Source organism: Cibotium barometz, chromosome 5 (genome assembly GCF_041138505.1).
Source record: "Cibotium barometz isolate CiBa-2024 chromosome 5, ASM4113850v1, whole genome shotgun sequence".
Classification (NCBI taxonomy): domain Eukaryota; kingdom Viridiplantae; phylum Streptophyta; class Polypodiopsida; order Cyatheales; family Cibotiaceae; genus Cibotium; species Cibotium barometz.
In genome coordinates this window covers 7,524,756-7,548,065 of record NC_141050.1, presented here as the reverse complement: position 1 = coordinate 7,548,065, position 23,310 = coordinate 7,524,756, and the positions used below count along the sequence as shown (strand labels likewise).

At 41.5% G+C, this 23,310-nt stretch overlaps 1 long non-coding RNA gene across 2 annotated transcripts; it reads right to left on the bottom strand.

The window, feature by feature from the left end:
* Positions 1-6,468: 6,468 nt before the first annotated feature.
* On the bottom strand, positions 6,469-22,334 carry LOC147638002 (uncharacterized). 2 transcript variants are annotated; one of them, XR_015265321.1, is made up of 3 exons: positions 21,940-22,334; positions 21,573-21,795; positions 6,469-7,519 (listed from the first exon to the last, which is right to left on the bottom strand). It is a non-coding gene; the product is annotated as an uncharacterized LOC147638002 (long non-coding RNA). The 2 variants fall into 2 exon arrangements; XR_015265324.1 differs by having other exon boundaries at positions 21,573-21,792.
* Between the last annotated feature and the right edge of the window lie 976 nt (positions 22,335-23,310).

Below are 23,310 nucleotides of genomic sequence, written 5' to 3'. Positions count from 1 at the left end.
GATAGAAAGATCTCCTTGCAGTAGGATGAACTTTGTCAAAATGATAGTTAAAAGTCTTCACCTACTCTTACTAAAAAAATAATAATTTACAAAGTTTGACCAAAAGATAAAAGGATAAAAGGAGTCCCCTTAGAGAAGGATGCACTCCATTTATGACTCAATTATAAGACATTGTAAATGAACATGTATTTATTGCTTGTGCTAGAATTTGTTCAATGCTTTGCAAAGGCAAACATTTGAACATTATGCTCCATAAGAGGCCTGATTACAATATCATATTTCAATATATGGCTTTTTATTACATTAAAAAAAGGCCAAATTACTTGCATCCTCTACATTTGATTATATTAGGGATAAACAAAATGAGCTTCATGGTGGTGTATTACTTTCATGATGCCTCCTCTTGTTGCTTTGCTTGATTTTCATTCTCTGCTTGCCTCTCTGCCTCAGCTTCAGCCTCCTCTCGTTGCTTTCTTTGAATTTCAAGTTGTTCCTGCCTCTCTGCCTCAGCAAACAACAGCCTCCTGCTGTTGCTTCCACACCTCTACCTTTTTCCTATTCTCTACTTCCAATTTCTCTTCTTCAAGCCATTTCTTTATCACATCATCTGAGAATTGGTTAGGTTTTTCTTCAAAGGCATTATCCCATGTGTACTCTTGCCGATCTTCATTCTGTAGCCATAAAAACAACCAATTTCTTAAATCTTTTGTCAAAAAACTATACCTTTCCTTGGAAGGTTGATAGTATAATTCTGGGACTATTAACCAGGTTCCTCGCTCATTCTTAAACACCTTATAGTAGCTATCATCAATTATCAATGTATTTTTCTTGTTGTACAAAGGATGGATACCCCAAAAGGTCTCAAGCTTTTTAAAGAAAACTTGTCTATTCTGCACAACCCATGTGGATTTTGAACAATGCTCTTGTGAGAGAACACCTGCAAACTTGGGCTTTTGTTGTGGAAATACTGTGTCAATTATTCTAGAGAGCTTAGTTCTCCTACATGCGCTCCAAATAAAAACATAAAAGAATTGAATACACCAATCTAAGAACTTATGTGCATCCTTGTGACATAGGACATAACGATATTGGTTAATTGGGTATTTTACCAACTCGTTGTTGCTATAAGGAGGATCCTTCTCATCATATTGGGTTTCGACAACATGGCACAACAAACCATTAAGGTTTAGAATAATAGCCCTCCTATCATCCTCTTTGCGTAGGGGTACGCATATTGGGTCTGACGAATACCATGTCAGTATGATAACCCCCTCAGAGGGATGCACAAAGCGCAACCTTGCATCAATTTCCCGTAGAGACGATTAAGATGGCGCTGAATCAACTGTCTTCGTACACTTTGGATTTTCTTGGACATGTGACGTACTAATGCTCTGTGACAAAGAAGTCGCCTCTGCCAATTAGAATCAATCACATGACCTGGAAAAAAATGAGCATGCTTAATGATAAAGGTGGGCATGTGGGGGAAGGCATGTTATAACTACTCATGCAAAGATAGATTTTAAACAATTACAAAACAAATGTGACTATGCATGCTAACATTAAACTATATACTGTTCTAAAATGTTGACTTTAGTTGCATTACAAAATGACCCAAGATGCAAAGACTCTTTCCATTTGATTCTAAAAAGACGCGACAAAATGTGCTAGCAGGTATCAAAATGTGGTGAAATTAGAATGCATTGATCTAGATCAACCACGTGGTAGAGCTAGAATGCACTGTTCTAGCTCAACCATGTGGTAGAGCTAGAATATTTTTAAATCTAGTTCTACCATGTGATAGAGCTATACCAAAGTATTCTAGCTCGATTCCATGGCAAAATTAGAAATAATATTTGAAGTCCAGCTCTAGTAAGTGGTAGAGCTGTATTAAAATATTTTAGCTAGACCCCATGGTAGAACTAGAATGGTTTGAAGTCCAACTCAACCATGTGGAAGAGCTAGAATGCATTGATCTAGCTCTACCATATGGTAGAGCTAGAACGCTTTCAATTCTAGCTCTACCATGTCGTGGAGCTAGAATGCTTTCAAGTCTAGCTCTACCATGAGGTGGAGCTAGAAGGCATTGATCTAGCTCTACCATAGGAATTAAAATCATATATTAAGACAAAGATCAAGCTTCCATACATTTTCAAATTAGGAGGCCCCTTATAGTAGAGTGCACTCCAACATTTATAAAATTATTTGAAGAGTAATACATTTGCCACTACTTTAAAAACAGGACAAAATTTCTTGTCAATTCATGATTACAAAAAGATAAAATTTCTCCAAAAAAAATACAATCCTTGTGACAAATGGCTTCTTTAAGTGAATACTCCTTGGAACAATATCCTTGAAATAAATCTGCAACAAGAAACCATCATAAATTAAGTTTCTTCATTGTGAATACACAACTGTTGTATAAATTCATGTATTTAGTTATAATTATCATTTATGTTGGGTAGTACCTTAGTTATTTCTATCCCGTTGGAGAAGATTGTACTCATTTAACACCTTGTTTATGAAAGCCCTTGCATTGGCTGTCTTCAACTGCGTTGTGGTAGAACCCAATTTTCTAGCTAGAGAAATCACTTGTGGTCCCCTCATGCTAGCAATACTGACTCGTTCTTTTGCCATAATTTCTATTATCTCTTCTCTTGCCTCGCTAATACCTCTTGATTATCGACATACTTTTGTATAATCTCTGATAATGGTAGCCTATCAGTGTAGATTGTCTTAAGTGACCAATTTAAATTGCGCTTTCTCCAAAAATCTACCACACCTCTGTATTCATTTTCATTGGATACTGGAGGTTGTCCGTAGCAATTAGAGCCAATGATCTCACGCACATCTTCACTCTCATCAAGCTGCAATAAGTAAGGGAGCAGCTCATCAATGAGAATATTATCGACCATCTTTTCTTCATCAAACTTTGCAGGATATATACAATTATTATCAGGAGAAGCACATCCCTTGTATGGAGAGTCATCAATAAGAACCGTTCTACGAGCATCACAGTCAAAACATGAAGCGATTTTTGACAATGGCTTGAACATTGCCTGAGAAACTGTTGGATTATCAGGTCTAGCTATTTTACCACTTTTATCCTTCTCGTAAGCCTCTTGAGCCCAAACTACAAAAAAAGGCAATATCTCTCCTGCTCTGTCTTGTAATATTCTCAATATTTGAAGAACATTACTCTCTGTCGGTCGCTGTTGACCAGATTCCAACATTAATATTTTTTAATAAAATCTTCAAGAATTGGATACATCCTGGCCTTAGTACAATATATCGTTTCGAATCCATTTGAATAGTTTCATGTATTGAAGATGGTTGTTGTTGACAACGTTTCAGTAGGACCATTCAGGTCCACCAACACAATTGTCAACACTGATTTCTTGGAGATAGCAGTGTCGGTACTTCTTGGTACTTCTTCTTCGGGCTGGAAACTCTCACCCATTGCTTCATTTGTTGGAGATTTAGGTACCCCAATTTCATTGTCAGCATTTGTCTTTAAACCTTCTGGATGGACATCACTGAATGTGTAGGAGAAGCTCTCAGCCACAGTTTGATTGTGGCATTCCGTAGCTACTTCACTTGGTGCTTCTATCTCAATTTTGGGATCTAAAAGAAAAAAAAGTAACATTGACTCAACAATCTTTCAAACTAAAAGAATTTACAATCGTAACACTCACTCTTAACACATGTTTATTGGTGTAATCTAAAAGGAAATCATGTTTGGATACCAATTATCAATTCTACTTGCTCACTCTAGAATTGGAGGGTTTAAAATGGATTTTCAAATACACCCATTATTCTAGCTCTACCATTTGGTAGAGCCAGTTTGCAAAGGAGCTCTTGTTGGAAGTAGGCCTTGAGATCCACCCTTGAGCTCCAAGAGTAGGTGGAGGTGAGAAACACAAAACCACTCAACTATATGGTAAAGCTAAAATTTTAGATGTTTTAGATTTTCCAAATGGTAGAGCTAGAATTTATAAGTCTTGCTTTACCACGTGGTTGAGTTGGGGATCAAGATAGCTTCTTTATGGGTGGAGCCAGTAGTCTTCCATAGGTTCTAGGTCTAGACTTCAATGGGTTCTTGCTCATCGCACGTGACAAGAACCAAGGAGCTAGAATTGCATTTGAACTAGCTCTACCATGTGGTGGAGCTAGAAATGCATTGGCCTAGCTCTACCATATGGTAGAGCTAGACTTAAATGGATGCTCTGCAAAAATTATCTTTGGGAGGGTGCATTGACCTAGCTCCACCACTTTGACGAGGTAGCTAGGCTTGAATGGATTCTTGGTCCACCACTTTGAAGAGGTAGCTAGGCTTGAATGGATTCTTGGTCCACCACTTTGAAGAGGTAGCTAGCTCCACCAAATTGTAGACCTATTGAAATCTAGATCTACCATAGGGTAGGATTGAAGTAAATGAGAGGATCTCTAGCTCTATCATCTTAGATTTATAAGTAAGATTTTCAGATTCACCAATTGGCCATTGTGCGACCACTAAGTAGGCTTTTCAAATTCACCAATTGGTTATGTAAAAAGTGAATTTGTCAATGAACATGTTAGGATCCATAACTTGGTGATTCTAGATTCCAAAGCCCAATTTGGAGAGAGCTACAAAAATAATAAAGGCATTGTATAAAATCAAAAGAACTAAATACTACTAAAAAATGAACCAAGGATATAACAAGTCAAAACATCACCAAATAAAAGTATCGAAGATACAAGGAAAGCCCATAAAGAAGTTACATACTGTCTTCAAAATCCAAAAAATCTCGAGCTGAACGAACTTCACCATGGCTCGATCTTTCCGTGGTATTCCTTGGATTGTTAGTAATAGGCAGAACTGGTTGCTCATTTCTTGACTTTGCAAAGTCAAGAAGCCTTGTTACCATCTTTCTTTGATCTTCAATACTCTCCACTAGGCAAATCACTTCCTTATTTAGTGCTAGCCCTAGCTCGATGATGTAGCCATTACTGAAAAGATCAACAAGCTTGCAGCCTTCTCTGCAATACTTCCGAATACATTGCTTGATCAAAAGATTCTTCTTGATTCTTAGAAACTCAATGTCTGGGATAGTTTTAACATCTTCATTATCTATATCAAGAAGTCCAGTATCCAATATTGTTGCTTGTGTACCTGGATCAGGATTATCTGCTAGTCCTCGTTGAAAGGCATCTCCCTTGCTGAAAAACACTAAGGATGTGAAGAACTCTATTGCACCAATGCATCGGTTGTCACGTCGAAAATGCAATGCCCCATTATACTGTTCCTTTGCTATGCCACTCAAATTTTTTAAAGCATTTTGCAAGTGAGTAAAATCTGCAATATTTAGAAAGGTAAGCAACACATATTGGGATGGCAAAGATCTACCTGTCGTAATGATCATAATGCCGTTCAAAAGATTGCAAAATGATTCCACATCCCAATGCATATTTCTTCCCAAATCTTCAGTGTTATCCAGAACACATAACCCAATGGAAATTGGATTGTTGAGGTGGCGCTTCAAGTAGTAACTCCCGTCGAATGGAAGACTCACAGCATAAATACACCAAGGAAGATCCAAGGACAAGGTTGAACTTTCTTTGCTAAGGCTGATATTCCACTCCACATATTGCCTTGCTTCTACTGGAAAATCAATCTTCTTTGATCCAACCTGTAGCTTTGACTTTATATACACATCACATAACTTCAAAAGAACTGAGTATACAACCTCATTGATGCTATAGGTGATAGTCAATTCTGACTAATCTTGACATTGTTTGTCCTTGTTCAGAGTGTTGAACTCTACAAGCAATGCATCTTGAATAATTTTATCTTGCTTGAGCTGCTTGATACGCTCTGGCATGTCAATTACATCTACATCCTTAGTATCCTTTGAAAGAACAATTTTTCTAGACCTGATTTCTGATTGTATTTGTTTGACTTCTTGTTCGTCTAGCCCAGCAAGACATCTGAAAACTGTGGCAGTTGGTTTCTTGTTTTGCTTCTCCATGATTTCAAGCCAGCCTTTGAAAACTTCATCAGAGTAAATGACCATGTGAGACTGTTTTGAAATGAAGGATGCTCCCACCGTAATTCTAGCCATTCGTAAAAATTTCTGCAAAGAAATAAAAGAGAAAAAGATCAAAATCAAGTATTTTTTTCAAAACATATAATTATAAGAGAGCAAGGGATATGGACATACATCCCAGTCTACACGACATGATGAGCCCTCTGTTACTCCAGATGTTGGCCTTGACGGAGAATTATTGAAGATCCACTGACTCCTCAAGTGCTGAAGACATCATAGTATGGTTGTTTGACATATAATGACTGGGCCTCTTCATTAGCTATAGCAGATATGGCCATCGCAACTTGTGGCTCTGGATCTACAACAATTCGAGCCTTCCTTTTTTCATACACTTGTATCAGGTCTTGAGCACGACCATCTTTTTCCATTTCTTGATACCGTAAGAATTTTGCAGCATAGATGGAATGTTGGCCATCAATAATCCAATAGGAATACTTTGTGAGTTTCTCCTCTGTTACCTCACTTAGTTTCATTGGAATTCCTTTCTTCTTGCCAGCATTCTTTACAGGCATCAAGTATGCACACGCTCCTGGCCTGTTTGCACTTGCACCAAAAAATAACACGCATTCATCCACACGGTGAGGTTCTATTTGACGGGAGTTATAGTGATCAGGAGCTAGCCAGCATTGATCTACAGGGATCTCATACTCTTTGTACTTGAATGGAAAATACTTAGAGTATTTTTCCATACCCCCTGTATCACTCTTTAGTGTCTTTTGCACCTCATTTTTCAAAACTTTGGGATCCACAAATCTTATTTTTGTTGAATTTTCCAAGCCTGTTTTCTCTACTGTAGATTTAAGAACTACTTCATCTACAGATTTTCCAAGCCTCTTTAGTGTCTTTTGCACCTCATTTTCCAAAACTTTGGGATCCACAAATCTTATTTTTGTTGAATTTTCCAAGCCTGTTTTCTCTACTGTAGATTTAAGAACTACTTCATCTACATCCATAATACCTGTACTGCTTTTTGCCTTTTTTTGAACTGGATTTTTTGAGGGCATTTTCTCTTTTTTTTGTTTGCCTTTCACACAATAAGCAATGGAAGCTTGCAACTCTTCAAGAGTTATTTCTTGACTTGCACAATCTAACTTCCACCCTCGAGAGAACATAGTATCTTGTTTACCTCTTACTATTCGTTCATTAATAAATGCCTTGGGATCTAGTTGATACTCATGCATCCCAGGTACCCCAATATTTATGCATTCAATATCGGGATGAGAATCAACTGCAGAAATATAAGATAGAGTCATTGGTCCTAGATCCTCAAAAGTATCCACGTCCACATCACTAGCAACAAATAGATGAATTTTGTTAAATTGTGAACCTTGAAGACCCCAAATATCTAAGTACCACTGTCGTCTCGTTGATCAGCAGAGGCAAAGTTAACACTGTCCGGAACTTCCACCACTTTTCTTTTCTGAGACATCTTTCACCTGCAACAACAAAAACCACAATTGTTAATTATAGTTATTATATTCTTACACTTAAAAAAAATTAAAATATCATATTCAAAAATCACAATATATATCCATGAAAACACTGTGGAGGAGATGAAGAGTATTTCCATCTTGGAGCTCTCAATACATTTGTTAGTCTTGCTCTACCACATGGTAGAGCTAAATAAATGCATTCTAGAGAGCTTTGAGGTCTAGCTCTACCATGTGGTAGAGCAAGAATGCATCGATCTAGCTATGTTCCATACACATCAACAAAACTAATTACTCCAAGAAGAGGCCTACTTCACATGACAAGAACCAAGGAGCTAGAATTGCATTTGATCTAGCTCTACCACATGGTAGAGCTATATTCTACCTAGACCACATCGTAGAGCTAGAATGCTTTGAGGTCAAGCTCCACCATGTGGTGGAGCTAGAATGCATTCTTCTAGCTCTACCATGTGGTAGAGCTAGACTTCAATGAATGTAACCGGCTGAGGTTGAATGTAACTATGGTAGAGCTGTATTCTACCTAAACCACATTATAGAGATAGAATGCTTTGATGTCTAGCTCTACCATGTGGTGGAGCTAGAATTGCATTTGAGGTCTAGCTCTACCATGTGGTAGAGCAAAAATGCATCGATCTAACTGTGTTCCATACACATCAACAAAACCAAGTACTCTACCATGTGGTAGCTCTACCATGTGGTAGAGCAAAAATGCATCGATCTAACTGTGTTCCATACACATCAACAAAACCAAGTACTCCAAGAAGAAACCTGCTTCACATGACAATAACCAAGGAGCTAGAATTGCATTTGATCCAGCTCTACCACGTGGTAGAGCTGTATTCTACCTAAACCACATTGTAGAGATAGAATGCTTTGAGGTCTAGCTCTGGTGGATCTAGTGTTGCATTTGAGGTCAAGCTCTACCATGTGGTGGAGCTAGAATCGTAGAGGTAGAAAGCTATGAGGTCTAGCTCTACCATGTGGTAGAGCAAGAATGCATCGATCTAGCTGTGTTCCATACACATCGACAAAACCAATTACTCCAAGAAGAGACCTACTTCACATGCCAAGAACCAATTGCTCCAAGAAGAGACCTACTTCACATGCCAAGAACCAAGGAGCAAGAATTGCATTTGATCTAGCTCTACCACATGGTAGAGCTGTATCCTAGCTAGACCACATCGTAGAGCTAGAATGCTTTGAGGTCAAGCTCCACCATGCAGTGGAGCTAGAATGCATTCTTCTAGCTCTACCATGTGGTAGAGCTAGACTTCAATGAATGCAACCGGCTGAGGTTGAATGTAACTGTGGTAGAGCTGTATTCTACCTAAACCACATGACAAGAACCAAGGAGCTAGAATTGCATTTGAGGTCTAGCTCTACCATGTGGTAGAGCTGTATTCTACCTAGACCACATCGTAGAGCTAGAATGCTTTGAGGTCTAGGTCTACCATGTGGTGGAGCTAGAATTGCATTTGAGGTCTAGTCTAGCTCTACCATGTGGTAGAGCTGTATTCTACTTAGACCACATCGTAGAGCTAGAATGCTTTGAGGTCCAGCTCTACCATGTGGTGGAGCTAGAATTGCATTTGAGGTCTAGCTCTACCATGTGGTAGAGTTGTATTGACCAGATTGCATCGATCTAGCTGTGTTCCATACATATCAATAAAACCATTTACTCCAAGAAGAGACCTACTTCACATGACAAGAACCAAGGAGCTCTAATTGCATTTGATCTAGCTCTACCACATGGTAGAGGTGGACCTCAAAGCATTCTAGCTCTACGATGCTGTGTTCCAGAAACATCAACAAAACCAATTACTCCAAGAAGAGACTACTTCACATGACAAGAACCAAGGAGCTAGAATTGCATTTGATCTAGCTCTACCACCTGGTAGAGCTGTATTCTACCTAGACCACATCGTGGAGCTAGAATGCTTTGAGGTCTAGCTCTACCATGTGGTGGAGCTAGAATTGCATTTGAGGTCTTGCTCTACCATGTGGTAGAGCTGTATTCTACCTAGACCACATCGTAGAGCTAGAATGCTTTGAGGCCCAGCTCTACCATGTGGTGGAGCTAGAATTGCATTTGAGGTGTAGCTCTACCATGTGGTAGAGCTGTATTCTATCTCGTAGACCTAGAATGCTTTGCGGTCCATCTCTACCATGTGGTGGAGCTAGAATGCATTCTTCTAGCTCTACCATGTGGTAGAGCTAGACTTCAATGAATGTAACTGGCTGAGGTTGAATGTAACTCTGGTAGAGCTGTATTCTACCTACACCACATCCTAGAGCTAGAATGCTTTGAGGTCCAGCTCTACCATGTGGTGGAGCTAGAATTGCATTTGAGGTCTAGCTCTACCATGTGGTAGAGCAAGAATGCATCGATCTAACTGTGTTTCATACACATCAACAAAACTAATTACTCCAAGAAGAGACCTACTTCACATGACAAGAACCAAGGAGCTAGAATTGCATTTGATCTAGCTCTACCAGGTGATAGAGCTGTATTCTACCTAGACCACATCGTAGAGCTAGAATGCTTTGAGGTCCAGCTCTACCATGTGGTGGAGCTAGAATTGCATTTGAGGTCTAGCTCTACCATGTGGTAGAGCTGTATTCTATCTCGTAGATTTAGCTCTACCATTTGGTGGAGCTAGAATGCATTCTTCTAGCTCTACCATGTGGTAGAGCTAGACTTCAACGAATGTAACCACATTGTAGAGATAGAATGCTTTGAGGTAGTGCTAGACCTCAAAGCATTCTAGCTCTACCATGTGGTAGAGAAAAAATGCATCGATCTAGCTGTGTTCCATACACATCAACAAAACCAATTACTCCAAGAAGAGACCCACTTCACATGACAAGAACCAAGGAGCTAGAATTGCATTTGATCTAGCTCTACCACCTGGTAGAGCTGTATTCTACCTAGACCACATCGTGGAGCTAGAATGCTTTGAGGTCTAGCTCTACCATGTGGTGGAGCTAGAATTGCATTTGAGGTCTTGCTCTACCATGTGGTAGAGCTGTATTCTACCTAGACCACATCGTAGAGCTAGAATGCTTTGAGGCCCAGCTCTACCATGTGGTGGAGCTAGAATTGCATTTGAGGTCTAGCTCTACCATGTGGTAGAGCTGTATTCTATCTCGTAGACCTAGAATGCTTTGCGATCCATCTCTACCATGTGGTGGAGCTAGAATGCATTCTTCTAGCTCTACCATGTGGTAGAGCTAGACTTCAATGAATGTAACTGGCTGAGGTTGAATGTAACTCTGGTAGAGCTGTATTCTACCTACACCACATCCTAGAGCTAGAATGCTTTGAGGTCCAGCTCTACCATGTGGTGGAGCTAGGATTGCATTTGAGGTCTAGCTCTACCATGTGGTAGAGCAAGAATGCATCGATCTAACTGTGTTTCATACACATCAACAAAACTAATTACTCCAAGAAGAGACCTACTTCACATGACAAGAACCAAGGAGCTAGAATTGCATTTGATCTAGCTCTACCAGGTGGTAGAGCTGTATTCTACCTAGACCACATCGTAGAGCTAGAATGCTTTGAGGTCCAGCTCTACCATGTGGTGGAGCTAGAATTGCATTTGAGGTCTAGCTCTACCATGTGGTAGAGCTGTATTCTATCTCGTAGATTTAGCTCTACCATTTGGTGGAGCTAGAATGCATTCTTCTAGCTCTACCATGTGGTAGAGCTAGACTTCAACGAATGTAACCACATTGTAGAGATAGAATGCTTTGAGGTAGTGCTAGACCTCAAAGCATTCTAGCTCTACCATGTGGTAGAGCAAAAATGCATCGATCTAGCTGTGTTCCATACACATCAACAAAACCAATTACTCCAAGAAGAGACCTACTTCACATGACAAGAACCAAGGAGCTAGAATTGCATTTGATCTAGCTCTACCACCTGGTAGAGCTGTATTCTACCTAGACCACATCGTGGAGCTAGAATGCTTTGAGGTCTAGCTCTACCATGTGGTGGAGCTAGAATTGCATTTGAGGTCTTGCTCTACCATGTGGTAGAGCTGTATTCTACCTAGACCACATCGTGGAGCTAGAATGCTTTGAGGTCTAGCTCTACCATGTGGTGGAGCTAGAATTGCATTTGAGGTCTAGCTCTACCATGTGGTAGAGTTGTATTCTACCTAGACCACATCGTAGAGCTAGAATGCTTTGAGGTCCAGCTCTACCATGTGGTGGAGCTAGAATTGCATTTGAGGTCTAGCTCTACCATGTGGTAGAGCTGTATTCTATCTCGTAGAGCTAGAATGCTTTGTGGTCCAGCTCTACCATGTGGTGGAGCTAGAATGCATTCTTCTAGCTCTACCATGTGGTAGAGCTAGACTTCAATGAATGTAACCGACTGAGGTTGAATGTAACTGTGGTAGAGCTGTATTCTACCTACACCACATCGTAGAGCTAGAATGCATTTGAGGTCCAGCTCTACCATGTGGTGGAGGTAGAATTGCATTTGAGGTCTAGCTCTACCATGTGGTAGAGCAAGAATGCATCGATCTAGCTGTGTTTCATACACATCAACAAAACCAATTACTCCAAGAAGAGACCTACTTCACATGACAAGAACCAAGGAACTAGAATTGCATTTGATCTAGCTCTACCACCTGGTAGAGCTCTATTCTACCTAGACCACATCGTATACAGCTCTACCACCTGGTAGAGCTGTATTCTACCTAGACCACATCGTGGAGCTAGAATGCTTTGAGGTCTAGCTCTACCATGTGGTGGAGCTAGAATTGCATTTGAGGTCTAGCTCTACCATGTGGTAGAGCTGTATTCTACCTAGACCACATCGTAGAGCTAGAATGCTTTGAGGTCCAGCTCTACCATGTGGTGGAGCTAGAATTGCATTTGAGGTCTAGCTCTACCATGTGGTAGAGCTGTATTCTATCTCGTAGAGCTAGAATGCTTTGTGGTCCCAGCTCTACCATGTGGTGGAGCTAGAATGCATTCCTCTAGCTCTACCATGTGGTAGAGCTAGACTTCACTGAATGTAACCGGCTGAGGTTGAATGTAACTGTGGTAGAGCTGTATTCTACCTACACCACATCGTAGAGCTAGAATGCATTTGAGGTCCAGCTCTACCATGTGGTGGAGCTAGAATTGCATTTGAGGTCTAGCTCTACCATGTGGTAGAGCAAGAATGCATCGATCTAGGTGTGTTTCATACACATCAACAAAACCAATTACTCCAAGAAGAGACCTACTTCACATGACAAGAACCAAGGAACTAGAATTGCATTTGATCTAGCTCTACCACGTGGTAGAGCTGCATTCTACCTAGACCGCATCGTAGAGCTAGAATGCTTTGAGGTCTAGCTCTACCATGTGGTGGAGCTAGAATTGCATTTGAGGTCTAGCACTACAATGTGGTAGAGCTGTATTCTATCTCGTAGAGCTAGAATGCTTTGTCGCCCAGCTCTACCATGTGGTGGAGCTAGAATGCATTCTTCTAGCTCTACCATGTGGTAGAGCTAGACTTCAATGAATGTAACCGGCTGAGGTTGAATGTAACTGTGGTAGAGCTGTATTCTACCTACACCACATCGTAGAGCTAGAATGCATTTGAGGTCCAGCTCTACCATGTGGTGGAGCTAGAATTGCATTTGAGGTCTAGCTCTACCACGTGGTAGAGCAAGAATGCATCGATCTAGCTGTGTTCTATACACATCAACAAAACCAATTACTCCAAGAAGAGACCTACTTCACATGACAAGAACCAAGGAGCTAGAATTGTATTTAATCTAGCTCTACCATGTGGTAGAGCTGTATTCTACCTAGACCACATCGTAGAGCTAGAATGCTTTGAGGTCCAGCTCTACCATGTGGTGGAGCTAGAATTGCATTTGAGGTCTAGCTCTACCATGTGGTAGAGCTGTATTCTATCTCGTAGAGCTAGAATGCTTTGTGGTCCCAGCTCTACCATGTGGTGGAGCTAGAATGCATTCTTCTAGCTCTACCATGTGGTAGAGCTAGACTTCACTGAATGTAACCGGCTGAGGTTGAATGTAACTGTGGTAGAGCTGTATTCTACCTACACCACATCGTAGAGCTAGAATGCATTTGAGGTCCAGCTCTACCATGTGGTGGAGCTAGAATTGCATTTGAGGTCTAGCTCTACCATGTGGTAGAGCAAGAATGCATCGATCTAGGTGTGTTTCATACACATCAACAAAACCAATTACTCCAAGAAGAGACCTACTTCACATGACAAGAACCAAGGAACTAGAATTGCATTTGATCTAGCTCTACCACGTGGTAGAGCTGCATTCTACCTAGACCGCATCGTAGAGCTAGAATGCTTTGAGGTCTAGCTCTACCATGTGGTGGAGCTAGAATTGCATTTGAGGTCTAGCACTACAATGTGGTAGAGCTGTATTCTATCTCGTAGAGCTAGAATGCTTTGTCGCCCAGCTCTACCATGTGGTGGAGCTAGAATGCATTCTTCTAGCTCTACCATGTGGTAGAGCTAGACTTCAATGAATGTAACCGGCTGAGGTTGAATGTAACTGTGGTAGAGCTGTATTCTACCTACACCACATCGTAGAGCTAGAATGCATTTGAGGTCCAGCTCTACCATGTGGTGGAGCTAGAATTGCATTTGAGGTCTAGCTCTACCACGTGGTAGAGCAAGAATGCATCGATCTAGCTGTGTTCTATACACATCAACAAAACCAATTACTCCAAGAAGAGACCTACTTCACATGACAAGAACCAAGGAGCTAGAATTGTATTTAATCTAGCTCTACCATGTGGTAGAGCTGTATTCTACCTAGACCACATCGTAGAGCTAGAATGCTTTGAGGTCTAGCTCTACCATGTGGTGGAGCTAGAATTGCATTTGAGGTCTAGCTCTACCATGTGGTAGAGCTGTATTCTATCTAGACCACATCGTAGAGCTAGAATGCTTTGAGGTCCAACTCTACCATGTGGTGGAGCTAGAATGCATTCTTCAAGCTCTACCATGTGGTAGAGCTAGACTTCAATGAATGCAACCGGCTGAGGTTGAATGTAACTGTGGTAGAGCTGTATTCTACCTAAACCACATTGTAGAGATAGAATGCTTTGAGGTCTAGCTCTACCATGTGGTGGAGCTAGAATTGCATTTGATCTAGCTCTACCAGGTGTGGTAGAGCTGTATTCTACCTAGACCACATCGTAGAGCTAGAATGCTTTGAGGTCTAGCTCTACCATGTGGTGGAGCTAGAATTGCATTTGAGGTCTAGCTCTACCATGTGGTAGAGCTGTATTCTATCTCGTAGATTTAGCTCTACCATTTGGTGGAGCTAGAATGCATTCTTCTAGCTCTACCATGTGGTAGAGCTAGACTTCAACGAATGTAACCACATTGTAGAGATAGAATGCTTTGAGCTAGTGCTAGACCTCAAAGCATTCTAGCTCTACCATGTGGTAGAGAAAAAATGCATCGATCTAGCTGTGTTCCATACACATCAACAAAACCAATTACTCCAAGAAGAGACCCACTTCACATGACAAGAACCAAGGAGCTAGAATTGCATTTGATCTAGCTCTACCACCTGGTAGAGCTGTATTCTACCTAGACCACATCGTGGAGCTAGAATGCTTTGAGGCCTAGCTCTACCATGTGGTGGAGCTAGAATTGCATTTGAGGTGTTGCTCTACCATGTGGTAGAGCTGTATTCTACCTAGACCACATCGTAGAGCTAGAATGCTTTGAGGCCCAGCTCTACCATGTGGTGGAGCTAGAATTGCATTTGAGGTCTAGCTCTACCATGTGGTAGAGCTGTATTCTATCTCGTAGACCTAGAATGCTTTGCGGTCCATCTCTACCATGTGGTGGAGCTAGAATGCATTCTTCTAGCTCTACCATGTGGTAGAGCTAGACTTCAATGAATGTAACTGGCTGAGGTTGAATGTAACTCTGGTAGAGCTGTATTCTACCTACACCACATCCTAGAGCTAGAATGCTTTGAGGTCCAGCTCTACCATGTGGTGGAGCTAAAATTGCATTTGAGGTCTAGCTCTACCATGTGGTAGAGCAAGAATGCATCGATCTAACTGTGTTTCATACACATCAACAAAACTAATTACTCCAAGAAGAGACCTACTTCACATGACAAGAACCAAGGAGCTAGAATTGCATTTGATCTAGCTCTACCAGGTGGTAGAGCTGTATTCTACCTAGGCCACATCGTAGAGCTAGAATGCTTTGAGGTCCAGCTCTACCATGTGGTGGAGCTAGAATTGCATTTGAGGTCTAGCTCTACCATGTGGTAGAGCTGTATTCTATCTCGTAGATTTAGCTCTACCATTTGGTGGAGCTAGAATGCATTCTTCTAGCTCTACCATGTGGTAGAGCTAGACTTCAACGAATGTAACCACATTGTAGAGATAGAATGCTTTGAGGTAGTGCTAGACCTCAAAGCATTCTAGCTCTACCATGTGGTAGAGCAAAAATGCATCGATCTAGCTGTGTTCCATACACATCAACAAAACCAATTACTCCAAGAAGAGAGCTACTTCACATGACAAGAACCAAGGAGCTAGAATTGCATTTGATCTAGCTCTACCACCTGGTAGAGCTGTATTCTACCTAGACCACATCGTGGAGCTAGAATGCTTTGAGGTCTAGCTCTACCATGTGGTGGAGCTAGAATTGCATTTGAGGTCTTGCTCTACCATGTGGTAGAGCTGTATTCTATCTAGACCACATCGTAGAGCTAGAATGCTTTGAGGTCCAGCTCTACCATGTGGTGGAGCTAGAATGCATTCTTCTAGCTCTACCATGTGGTAGAGCTAGACTTCAATGAATGTAACCGACTGAGGTTGAATGTAACTGTGGTAGAGCTGTATTCTACCTAAACCACATTGTAGAGCTAGAATGCTTTAAGGTCCAGCTCTACCATGTGTGGTGGAGCTAGAATTGCATTTGAGGTCTAGCTCTACCATGTGGTAGAGCTGTATTCTATCTAGACCACATCGTAGAGCTAGAATGCTTTGAGGTCCAGCTCTACCATGTGGTGGAGCTAGAATGCATTCTTCAAGCTCTACCATGTGGTAGAGCTAGACTTCAATGAATGCAACTGGCTGAGGTTGAATGTAACTGTGGTAGAGCTGTATTCTACCTAAACCACATTGTAGAGATAGAATGCTTTGAGGTCTAGCTCTACCATGTGGTGGAGCTAGAATTGCATTTGAGGTCTAGCTCTACCATTGGGTAGAGCAAGAATGCATCGATCTAACTGTGTTCCATACACATCAACAAAACCAATTACTCCAAGAAGAGACCTACTTCACATGACAAGGCCCAAAGAGCTAGAATTGCATTTGATCTAGCTCTACCACGTGGTAGACCTGTATTCTACCTACACCACATCGTGGAGCTAGAATTCTTTGAAGTCTAGCTCTACCATGTGGTGGAGCTAGAATTGCATTTGAGGTCTAGCTCTACCATGTGGTAGAGTTGTATTCTATCTAGACCACATCGTAGAGCTAGAATGCTTTGAGGTCTAGCTCTACCATGTGGTGGAGCTAGAATGCATTCTTCTAGCTCTACCATGTGGTAGAGCTAGACTTCAATGAATGTAACCGGCTGAGGTTGAATGTAACTGTGGTAGAGCTATATTCTACCTAAACCACATTGTAGAGATAGAATGCTTTGTGGTCTAGCTCTACCATGTGGTGGAGCTAGAATTGCATTTGAGGTCTAGCTCTATCCATGTGGTAGAGCAAGAATGCATCGATCTAGCTGTGTTCCATACACATCAACAAAACCAATTACTCCAAGAAGAGACCTACTTTCCATGACAAGAACCAAGGAGCTAGAATTACTTTTAATCCAGCTCTACCATGTGGTAGAGCTGTATTCTACCTAGACCACATCGTAGAGCTAGAATGGTTTGAGGTCCAGCTCTACCATGTGGTGGAGCTAGAATTGCATTTGAGGTCTAGCTCTACCATGTGGTAGAGCTGTATATTATCTAGACCACATCATAGAGCTAGAATGCTTTGAGGTCCAGCTCTACCATGTGGTGGAGCTAGAATTGCATTTGAGCGCTAGCTCTACCATGTGGTAGAGCTGTATGCTATCTAGACCACATCGTAGAGCTAGAATGCTTTGAGGTCCAGCTCCACCACATGGTAGAGCTAGACCTCAAATGCATTCTAGCTCCACCACATGGTTGAGCTGGACCTCAATTGCATTCTAGCTCCACCACATGGTAGAGCTGGACCTCAAATGCATTCTAGCTCTACCATGTGGTGGAGCTAGAATTGCATTTGAGGTCTAGCTCTACCATGTGGTAGAGCTGTATTCTATCTAGACCACATCGTAGAGCTAGAATGCTTTGAGGTCCAGCTAGAATACAGCTCCACGATGTGGTCTAGATAGAATACAGCTCCACCACATGGTAGAGCTAGACCTCAAATGCAATTCTAGCTCCACCACACGGTAGAGCTAGACCTCAAAGCATTCTATCTCAATTACTCCATCTTGGAGCTCTCAATACATTTATTAGTGTTGCTCTACCACATGGTAGAGCAACACTACCACATGGTAGAGCTCTACCACATGGTAGAGCTAGATAAATGCAATCTAGCTGGACTTCAAAGTATTCTAGTGCGGGTTTTTTAAAAGATATTATCTCTACCAGGTGGCAGAGCAAGATTAATAAATGTATTGACCAGAATGCTTTGAAATTTATCTCTACCATTTGGTGGAGCTAGAATGCATTCTTCTAGCTCTACCATGTGGTAGAGCTAGACTTCAATGAATGTAACCGGCTGAGGTTGAATGTAACTGTTGGCAGAGCTATACTCTACCTAAACCACACATTGATCTAGCTGTGTTCCATACACATCAACAAAACCAATTACTCCAAGAAGAGACCTACTTCACATGACAATAACCAAGGAGCTAGAATTGCATTTGATCCAGCTCTACCACGTGGTAGAGCTGTATTCTACCTAGACCACATCGTAGAGCTAGAATGCTTTGAGGTCCAGCTCTACCATGTGGTGGAGCCAGAATTGCATTTGAGGTCTAGCTCTACCATGTGGTAGAGCTGTATTCTACCTAGACCATATCGTAGAGCTAGAATGCTTTGAGGTCCAGCTCTACCATGTGGTGGAGCTAGAATTGCATTTGAGGTCTAGCTCTACCATGTGGTAGAGCTGTATTCTAGAATGCTTTGTGGTCCAGCTCTACCATGTGGTGGAGCTAGAATGCATTCTTCTAGCTCTACCATGTGGTAGAGCTAGACTTCAATGAATGTAACCGGCTGAGGTTGAATGTAACTGTGGTAGAGCTGTATTCTACCTACACCACATCGTAGAGCTAGAATGCATTTGAGGTCCAGCTCTGGTGGAGCTAGAATTGCATTTGAGGTCTAGCTCTACCATGTGGTAGAGCTAGAATGCATCAATCTAGCTGTGTTTCATACACATCAACAAAACCAATTACTCCAAGAAGAGACCTACTTCACATGACAAGAACCAAGGAGCTAGAATTGCATTTGATCTAGCTCTAGCACGTGGTAGAGCTGTATTCTGCCTAGACCACATCGTAGAGCTAGAATGCTTTGAGGCCCAGCTCTACCATGTGGTGGAGCTAGAATTGCATTTGAGGTCTAGCTCTACCATGTGGTAGAGCTGTATTCTACCTAGACCACATCGTAGAGCTAGAATGCTTTGAGGTCCAGCTCTACCATGTGGTGGAGCTAGAATTGCATTTGAGGTCTAGCTCTACCCTGTGGTAGAGCTGTATTCTATCTCGTAGAGCTAGAATGCTTTGTGGTCCAGCTCTACCATGTGGTGGAGCTAGAATGCATTCTTCTAGCTCTACCATGTGGTAGAGCGAGACTTCAATGAATGTAACCGGCTGAGGTTGAATGTAACTGTGGTAGAGCTTTATTCTACCTACACCACATCGTAGAGCTAGAATGCATTTGAGGTCCAGCTCTGGTGGAGCTAGAATTGCATTTGAGGTCTAGCTCTACCATGTGGTAGAGCTAGAATGCATCAATCTAGCTGTGTTTCATACACATCAACAAAACCAATTACTCCAAGAAGAGACCTACTTCATATGACAAGAACCAAGGAGCTAGAATTGCATTTGATCTAGCTCTACCACGTGGTAGAGCTGTATTCTACCTAGACCACATCGTAGAGCTAGAATGCTTTGAGGCCCAGCTCTACCATGTGGTGGAGCTAGAATTACATTTGAGGTCTAGCTCTACCATGTGGTAGAGCTGTATTCTATCTCGTAGAGCTAGAATGCTTTGTGGTCCAGCTCTACCATGTGGTGGAGCTAGAATGCATTCTTCTAGCTCTACCATGTGGTAGAGCTAGACTTCAATGAATGTAATCGGCTGAGGTTGAATGTAACTGTGGTAGAGCTGTATTCTACCTACACCACATCGTAGAGCTAGAATGCATTTGAGGTCCAGCTCTACCATGTGGTGGAGCTAGAATTGCATTTGTTGAGGTCTAGCTCTACCATGTGGTAGAGCAAGAATGCATCGATCTAGCTGAGTTCTATACACATCAACAAAACCAATTACTCCAAGAAGAGACCTACTTCACATGACAAGAACCAAGGAGCTAGAATTGTATTTAATCTAGCTCTACCATGTGGTAGAGCTGTATTCTACCTAGACCACATCATAGAGCTAGAATGCTTTGAGGTCTAGCTCTACCATGTGGTGGAGCTAGAATTGAATTTGAGGTCTAGCTCTACCATGTGGTAGAGCTATATGCTATCTAGACCACATCGTAGAGCTAGAATGCTTTGAGGTCCAGCTCTACCATGTGGTGGAGCTAGAATGCATTCTTCAAGCTCTACCATGTGGTAGAGCTAGACTTCAATGAATGCAACCGGCTGAGGTTGAATGTAACTGTGGTAGAGCTGTATTCTACCTAAACCACATTGTAGAGATAGAATGCTTTGAGGTCTATCTCTACCACAGTTATAAGAGCTCCCATGGATAGATCTCATGTATAGAGTGAAAGAGCTCTTATGCATAGAGCTAAGTCTTGCATTAAGAGCTGCTCTCATACATAGAGATCGCATGCATAGAGTTAGATCTTGCATTATCTATTATAAGAGCTCTCATACATAGAGCTATATCTTGCATTATTATAAGAGCTCCCATGAATAGATCTCATGTAAAAAGTGAAAGAGTTCTCATGCATAGAGCTAGGTCTTGCATTAGGAGCTCTCATACATAGAGCTCACATGCATAGAGTTACATCTTGCATTATTATGAGAGCTCTCTTGCATAGATCTCATGCATAGAGTGAAAGAGTAGGAAAGTACAATTTCAAGCAAGGAGAGAGGGGAGAAGCTATGCTATGAAGAAGGTGGAGAGGGGTCTTTTGTGCATGCTCTAGGACAAGGGAGCTTCCATAGCCGGCTTAGCAATGTTCTTGGCTACCATTGGGACACAAGCACAGTGCTTATTTGAAGACACCCATACAAAGATCATCTTCAAGTTCAAGTTATGGCCGAAATACATTCCCATTTTGAGGGATTTTTTCCATTTTATCTAATATTGACTTCATGGATGGTTTGTCATTTCAAGTCATCTTGCACTAGTTTAAGTCACTACAACTCCAGCTCTACCATGTGGTAGAGCTAGAATGCATTTCTCCAGCTCTACCATGTGGTAGAGCATTCAAATTATCCCGCCCAATTTTGAATTCAAATTATCCCGCCCTTTAAGAATTTAAAATGGTCTTGCTTTTTTTCAAATTTTCCTTGACATCTATGTCGCTTATGTAATATAAACCTACTTTCCCATCTTGGCATTGACAACTAGCACTTGGACATCACCGCATCCATTATCAAATTCAACGATACCACAAGGTACACATATTTTTGTCTCATATTAAATCATTATCTATGATTAGATTTAAAGTTTTGAACATGTCAATTAAAATTCAGATCATATATATTGATATAGAGTAGAAAATAAAAGTATGCAAGAATTCAAAAAATCAAGAATGGTTGAAGAGAAAAAACCTGAATCTACTCTGCCAAGTGCATGGAGTTGCAGTGCATGCCTGGTTGTCAAGCGTCATGGTCTCTTCTTTTTGAATGATTTTGTCATGTCATTGATGTTTGGGGGAAAGAGAAGAGATAGTAGAACAGAGTGTAAAGAGAAGCTGGCGATGATGAAGCTTTTCTGGCTATGGCATCCTGCTGAGCATCATAGTGATGAAGCTTTTCTGGCTATGGCGTCCTGCTGAGCATCACAGTGAAAATTTCCCTCAGCTGTATGAGGCCCAAAAGAAAGCAGAACACAAAACTCCAATCCACTAAGGCTGCATGTATGTATGAGACCCAAAAGAAAGCAAAACACAAAACTCAAGGCTGCAGCTTCCCTCACCTGTATGAGGCCCAAAAGAAAGCAGCACGCACAAAACTTCCCAGGCACAAAACGCTGCTGTGAAGCTGCGTTTGATGAAAGCAGCGCTCAGAAAGCAGCGCAGGCACAAAACGCTGCTGTGAAGCTGCGTTTGATGAAAGCAGCGCTCAGAAAGCAACGCTCAGAAAGCAGCGCAAGCACAAAACGCTGCTGTGAAGCTGCAATTGATGAAAGCAGCGCTCAGCTGTATGAGGCTATGGCGTTTGCCTAGAGATTGATGAAAGCAGCGCTCAGCTGTATGAGGCTATGGCGTCTGCTCCTCTAGGCAACGAACCAGCCAACGAACCCCTCTAGGCAACGAACCAGCAGGCGTCTGCTCCTCTAGGCAACGACAGTAGCTAACGAACCAGGCGTCCGCCGTCTAGCGCTGCTGCAGGCGCAGGAGGATGCAGGCCACGAATTCGAATTCGTTGTTGTCAGAGACGCGCCGGCCGGGATAAGATTAAATTAAAAGATTAAATCTTTTAAATTTTTTTTTTGTGGAAATTGCAGGTTATACTCGCCTAATGCCTCTAATCGCCTCTAATAATCATAGCTCACAATCGAATGCATCAATGGAAACTCCAGCTCCATAATTATTTTTTTAAAACCGTTACAAAAATTCCTATGGAAGAAAAAATGCATCATCCTTCATGAATCCTCCCTTATGACCTCCCCCTTCTCTCGCACCTCAACAAGATTTGCAGCCATTGCCTCCATCAAGAGGGGTTGCAACCTGGCTGTTGGCAGCATGCAAATTTTGGCCGGTCTGATCGTTCCCGTTCATTTGTGATGCATCTGAGCCATTGGTTGTTTTGCATGCATGGGCAATTTGAGATGCCGAAAGAGCACGTGTTGCAGAGGCATAAGCAAGTCGATAGCCATGGGATGACAGTGCCTTAATGCATCCCAAGAATGGAGACACCATCCACTGCAAGGGACTCAATCTCCTCAAAGGAGAATATGCCTCTGCCTTGTTCTGTTTGCAGTGGAGATGTTTCAAGCTCCTCTGCCTTGTTCTGTTTGTTGCAATGGAGATGTTTCAAGCTCCTCTGTTGTAGGTTTCCCATGGAGTGGGTCCGCACGAGAATGAAAAGCAGTGCAAGATGGTGGAAACGGTTAGAATGCTACGCTAGAGAAAAGGAGTATGTCCTGATAACGTCAATTATTTATGAGCCACCTTAGTTAAAGTTTATAAATAAACCTTTATAAATAGGTAATGTAAAGTTATAATCGATAGGCTTAAAGATTTGATTATAAAAATATAGCTTTTATAGTTATATATATAGACTTAGAGTTTATAATTAATAGGCTTATAGATTTGTTTATATAAATAGGCTTAAAGATATATAT